The sequence below is a fragment of the Ictalurus punctatus genome, chromosome 5, assembly GCF_001660625.3.
Source record: "Ictalurus punctatus breed USDA103 chromosome 5, Coco_2.0, whole genome shotgun sequence".
NCBI lineage: Eukaryota > Metazoa > Chordata > Actinopteri > Siluriformes > Ictaluridae > Ictalurus > Ictalurus punctatus.
Window position 1 is genome coordinate 18,670,251 of NC_030420.2, and position 6,892 is coordinate 18,677,142.

A 6,892-nucleotide genomic window follows, 5' to 3' on the forward strand; every position below is an offset into this window, starting at 1 on the left:
AGAACGTCAAGGCAGATGTTCTGCCTCACCAATATGAATTCCCACAACAATGTTAGACCGAAGAGTCCATTAGACCACCCACTATGATTGACACCCCAGTAGAATGAGATATAATGATTGAATGACTGAAATAGCCAATGCCTGGACTCATGACCCACCACCCCCTGATTGCCCCCCAAACAAGACCTATGTTCTGAATGATACCATTATCTACATTCAGAATTGTGCCATTTGCAACATCAATAAGTCACCCAGACAAACCCCTGCAAGGTTACTACAACCGCTACCCACACCCCAATGCCCATGGTCCCACATCACCATAAATTTCGTGACAGACCTTCCAGTTTCTCCGGGTCACACCGCCATATTCACCATTTATCATAAATCGCCATTTATCGACCCCTTTTCCAAAGCCTGCCGTCTAATTCCACTGCCGAAACTATCCACTGCTTTTGAAATTGCTTTCGAACACTTGTGTAACTACATATTCAGACTCTACGGCTTATCTCTGCCTGAGGGCTGCAGTTCACCTCTCATGTTTGGGCAGCCTTTTACAAGCAACTCAACATAAACATCAGCCTAACCTCAGGATATCACCCACAAGCCAACTGTCAAATGGAATGCCTCAATCAAGAAGTCACCCGCTTTCTCAGGGCCTACCGTAACCAGAACCAGGCAGACTGGAGCCGCTACCTGTTCTGGGCAGAATACACCCAGAATTCCCTCCGCAAACCCGCAACAGGCCTGACCATGTGCATGGCTTCCAACCTCCCCTATTCCCCTGGTCAGGGGAGCCCATGGAACTCTTGGCCGTTAGTGACTGGCTCCAGAGTGGCAAGAGAAGTTTGGGGGCAATGGCGGGGGGCTTCGAATCAGGCCTCAGTGGTCACTCCCGCTCACCACCAGAGAGCACCATCAGCCGAGTATTGACTTTTTCTACAGACTCCATTTCCCATAACCATGTACCCGGAACTGATTACCACCACACCTGTTTCTCATCAGACTCTCTATTTAAGACTCGTTCACATACAGGCTCATTGCAAAGTCTTTGTTTTGCCCTAGGGAACATTACTGAGCATTTACCATTTGTTTTCTCCTACTGTGTTTGTACCTTGGACCATTTATTCGGTTTGTTGATCCTTTGCTGACTGCCATGACCTTTTGCCTGTTTGTTTACCACGATTTGGAATAACCTTTTATGGCCTGTTTGCCAGCTACTGACCTCTGTCTGTTTGTACAATTCGGATATGTTGTTGAATAAAGCCGCACATGAATCCTCACTCCATGGATACTTTGTTACACTCAGTTTTCCAGAAGTATAGGTAGGTTCATTTTATGCTGCCTTAGTTTTTCTATTTCCCATGTTTGTGTCAGAATCCAGGCTTCATCTCAGACCCATCTTTGTGTACAAATATCAGATGCAATATTAAAAGAGGTAAAATAGCAGCGAAGGTTACTTTTTTATATATATATTTTTTGTGTGTGAATAATCATCTTTTCTCTAATAAAAACTTAAGTAGTGGATAACTGAACTGTATTTTTGCCATATGTCTAAAACTATAGTTTTACCAAGCTGTTTGTTACTGATTATCTTGGTTTGATTTGCTGTGAGGCACTTGTCATGACTCTTACTGCACAATTCAAAAACAAGAGGAAAGAGTGCAGTGTAATTCTGACTGGCCTAAAAGGGTAGCCCAGTTTACCAGATATGGGGGGGGCTGGGTAGCAGGGGAAAAATAAATTAGAAACATTCTCCCACTTTCCCATTTCAACCAAGGCCTCCATTAGATAATGAAAAGGCTATGACGGACCATCCTGCTGTTTTGCTCGCTTGAGTGCCATTGAAAGGCTTTTCCTTTCCCGGTTATTTTTTTCTTCTGTTGTCACGGCAGTAATGTGTGTGCTTGATTATAGCAGACCATGTTTCGATAGGAAACCAAGTCTTAATGGGATGGAATGTTCTTCTTTCTATGTCAAATTCAAACGATGGTCAAAAAGACACACTCTTATTCTTCTTGTTTTCAAATCTTGTCTTTCACTTGTTTTTATTGTGCCATCATGTGAAGCACTTAAGATGCACTCAAGCACCATGTCTCTGCTGAGTTTTTGAGTGCTTCATTAATGAGTTCTGGAGTACCTCATGGGATGTACCTGTATTGAACACATTTAGCTTTCTAAATGTGGTATAGGTGACCACAGATTGAACATTTGCAAGGCAGCAATTATTTGATACTTTAGTGCAGAAATTCTACAAAATACAAAAATCTGATTTAAATTTAAAAAAGAATACAGTAAAAGTACTGTTACCTAAAAAATGCAATAACTCATAAATTTAAGCAGTCATTCAAATAATTACTTGAGTAACACAGACATAACGCATTACTAGTTACACATCAGATCAGATTTACATTTCAGGGCAAGCAGTAATCAGTGACGTGCGGTCAGGGGAGGCAGTGTCTCCCCTGTGTCATCATGAAATGTAAAAAACAAATAATGATTAAAAAATATATATTTGTCCAATTATCTGTGATAGAAATGCAATTATTGTATGATTCCAATCACTCCAATGATTTTTATAGTCAATATCTCTGAATTTGTGTATTTTCCTGTACAAATAGGGGGGAAAGACGCAAAGGGAGGCAGCGATGAGCTGAGCCTCCTCTCGGATTGCGCAATCCCTCGCAAACTGGATTGAGCTGCTAATTTTTTTTTTGCTCAACTTGAACACGTGCAATTGATCTCTCTGTATGTCACCAATGTAATATTTGTACACACTTTTATTATATGTCCTCACATTCCATAGTCTAGGTCATGTATTTCACGTATGTGTATAACTTATTAGTCTTGCAGATCTGACATAACGCCGCAGTGAAAAAGCAGGAGGGGAGGCAGCCAGTACCTCTGCCTTACTGAAAGGGGCGTGTGTGAGCATACGGGCTTGTTCTGCTATTGTTCTTCTTCATGTATTACAGACAAATGGCATTGTGGGTAATATGCTAACTAAAAAAGTCAAGTAGACAAAGTCAAGTGCACCGCATCAGTCCGTTTATTTTTATTTTTTGCCCTGACAGCAAAAATGGAAGATTATATATATAAGTGACAACGAGTGACAATGTCTGGACTACAACTGGATTTTGTGACTTGAAAAATATACCAAGAAACCTCAGCAGACATGAAAGTTCAACTACTCACATTCAAAGTCAAATTGATTGAAAAACTTTTGGAAGCGCAAGGATAGATTTGGCTTTGAATAAACAGTGGAGACTAAATATTAGCGTCCACAATGCTAAGGTAAAGGAAAACCGAGAGGCTTTAAAAGACCTCATTAATGCAGCTTGCTTCCTAGCCAAACAGCAATTAGCATTTCGTGGTAATGATGAGAGTATGACCTCTTCTAATCGTGGCAACTATGTAGAACTTTTACATGCTTCAGCTGAGAAAGAAGATAGGTTAGCTAGACATTTGGAGACATCCACTGTGTTTTCTGGCTTATCAAACAGAATTCAGAACGATTTAATTGAAGCAATAAGTGATGTGATTAGAAATTATATAAAAAAGGAGATTAAAGCAGCCCTATTTGTTGCTGTAGAAGTAGATGAGACAACGGATGTCACAAACAATGCCCAGATCTCTTTCATTTTGCGTTATGTGGCTAAAAGTGAGGTGGCCTGTGAAGTGAGGGAGGCATTTTTGGGATTTGATGATTACACTACATTTATTCATTTAGCAGATGTTTTTATCCAAAGTGACTTACAAATGAGAAAAATACAAGCAAAGCGATATATCAAAAAGAAAACAATACAAGTAGTGATACCATACAAGATCCATTAATTGAGTTCCAGAAGAAGCAAAGTGCACAGAGTAGAGGTGTAAGTGCAAATTTGTTTGTTTGTTTATTTATTTATTTATTTTAATGATTTGGTTAGGTGTTCACGGAAGATGCGGGTCTTTATCTGCTTTTTGAACATGGTGAGAGATTCTGCGGTCCGGATTGAGGCGCCACGCTGATGGGAACTACTAAACGTCAGTCGCTAATCGATCACAGATTGTGTGAGGTAACGTAAGCCTTCAGGAGAGAATTGAGGTAGGAGGGTGCTGTTCCAGACTTGTAGGTGAGCATCAAGGCCTTGAATTTGATGCAGGCAGCTACAGGAAGCCAGTGGAGGGGGATGAAGAGGGCTGTGACATGGGTTCTCTTTGGCTGGTTGAAGATGAGGCGTGCTGCAGCATTCTGAATCATCTGAAGAGGTTTGATGGAGCTGGCTGGGAGGCCTGAAAGTAGTCAGTTGCAGTAGTCCAGTTTTGAGATAACAAGAGCCTGGACTAATGAGTCCAGGCTAGATGATGTGAGTAATGACAGACGAGTAAAGGTAAGACCATGCATACACTGCTGTACAGTCCATGACAAAAATAAAAGACCAGCCCCTTTTTTAATAATAACTAAAAAAATGATATAAAACAAGATAAGAAAAAAAATTGTTATTTTAAAGAATAAAACTACATTTGTCTTTTTGTTGTGGACAGTATATTCTTTCATTTGTATTGAATGAGTTTGAATTGTGGAATTGTGATGGCAAATTAAGAACACATGGAGGGCGCAGAGCAAATGTGCTCTCTCTGAGCCGCTATAAATTTAACGTTCTTCTTTGGCCAAATATGTACCTTACCTATGTGTGTGTAAAGTAGTCAATGTGCAAGCAGCCAGTTGAATGGTGAATTTATTCTACTCTGTTGAATTCATATATTTGTAAATCTAACTTTGAAAGAGTCAGTGCCTCCCCAGCCACGAACCTCACCGCACGTCACTGGCAGTAATGGTGAATAGAAACAAAAATCTTACATGCCCATATGCATAGGATTATTTGCTTGCTGTCAAATTCCATAAAAAGTGCATATGAATATATGTTAAAATATGAATTAGCCCATCCATTTACACTTCCATAAACAGAGCAAACATTAGCTGTTTGTATTGCCTAAACCCTCAAAGGTTAAAAAAAAAAAAAAAAAAAGAAAAAGAGAAGTTGACTTAAAATACTAAAAACATGCTGCACAGCTTTTTTTTTAGTTTACACAACTTTAAAAATTACTTTTTTACTTTACTTTGTTAAGTGAACTACTTTGGTTAAAAGTTGAGTAAACTCAAAAAAGCTGTGCAGCAAGTTGTAAAAATTGTCACCTGGAAATCACAAGGAGGCAGTATGAATTTTTATTTCAACTTTAATATATTTTTGTATGAATTTTCAACTTTAATGCTTAAATCTTTTTATTTCTTTATTTGCATAAAGTAATGTTTGTTTTTTTGTCACTGATATTTATGTGTTGATTTATTCATCATTATTGCACTGGATATTTAGGTAGATTTTACATTTCTGATGGGATTGATGAACATTGTAGTTTTTTTTTTTTTTTTTTTTTAGCAATTTAATCAGGTAAGAGTAAAATGAAACACCCCCCTATTCTAAATAAATCTAATAGAATAATTGTAGCATGTTACTCCCATGTCAAATTTCCTGCCAAGCAGTAGATGAATCTATCAGATCATTCTTCACTCTCTTTAGTTAGCAGCAACAGGGCATGTAGGCTCTTCAACTTGTGCAATGAGGGGCATAAAAAAACAACAACCTTGGGTCAGAAAAAACAAGGAAGTACTTCATCATGACAGCAAGGGTTAGATAGAAAGAAAGCCAGATGAAAACTCAGATTTAAAGGGACATCAAATGAAACAAATGATCCAAGAAATGACCACTGAGCTGTCTTAAAAAGCTGTGTCAATATTCAAGACTGTGGGAGAGGCAAATTATGCTGTTATAACAAGGTCTTATCATCATTTTTGGCTGGACAAGATAGTCACCTGAAGACTTGAGTTTAATCTTCATCAAGAATTTACATAAATACCACTAATTGCCTTTTGGTATTACCCTACTGTGGCAATCATATTTTTATTCCATGTAAATTCTACTGGTATATTATATATATTTCACAGGGGCTTATCAATTTTTGGATTCAATAAGCAAATAAATGCTATTAGTTATTGTTTATTATACCACAGCACTGTTTAATACTTGATTCTTATTGGCAGTCAGACGTTCTGATGTGTGCGATTATTTTTCAGATAATACACAGCTAAAGTAGTTCCAGGAAGGTCTTGACCGCATTACAGTTCCATATCACTTCCCTGAGTTAACAGAACTAATGGAAAAATTAGCTTACTGTCCACCACAGCACACAGAGCTAATGACAGACAATTTTGACAACTGACAAGGGCTCATTGAATTATTAGAAAGATAATTTATAGAGTTACTTGTTCACAGAGTCTTTTGTTTTTATTACTGCAGAAAATGCAACAAATAAATAAATAAATATTGATACTTGTTCACACTTGTATTTTTGTCTCATCACACGTGTTCTCTTGCGCTCTCTCTCTCTCTCTCTCTCTCTCTCTCTCTCTCTCTCTCTCTCTCTCTCTCTCTCTCTCTCTCTCTCTTTCTCTTCAATAACTGCATATAAATAGCTCAAGATTCCTTTACTAGTTCTAAAATGACGTTTTAAAATTAGCAACAGATGCTTGACATGGGATGTGCAAGAAATTAGTTTTACACACAAGAGCAGTTTAAGGCCAAAAACCTGACAAATGACCTGAAGTAAAACATCTAAACAATACCTTGAGGTGTGGTAACAGTGGTAGAGGTGGGGTACTTGAGTCCAATTATGATCGAACTCGGACTTGTCACGCACTCTGGTAATTTGTACTCGAACAAGACACAGACTTGGACATTTTGGACTCAGAAATTTTTCCGAGTACAGTCGAGTCGGCGTCATGTGTAACATGAAAAGAAAGCTAAAAAATAAATAACAACATAAAATTAAGATAACAATAAATAAATAAAATTAA

At 38.2% G+C, this 6,892-nt stretch overlaps 1 long non-coding RNA gene across 1 annotated transcript; it reads left to right on the plus strand.

Annotated features, from left to right (window-relative positions):
* The first annotated feature begins 549 nt into the window (after nucleotides 1-549).
* Nucleotides 550-6,482, plus strand: LOC128632850 (uncharacterized). Its single transcript, XR_008396454.1, has 3 exons — nucleotides 550-1,322; nucleotides 3,927-4,055; nucleotides 4,143-6,482. It is a non-coding gene; the product is annotated as an uncharacterized LOC128632850 (long non-coding RNA).
* Nucleotides 6,483-6,892: the final 410 nt, after the last annotated feature.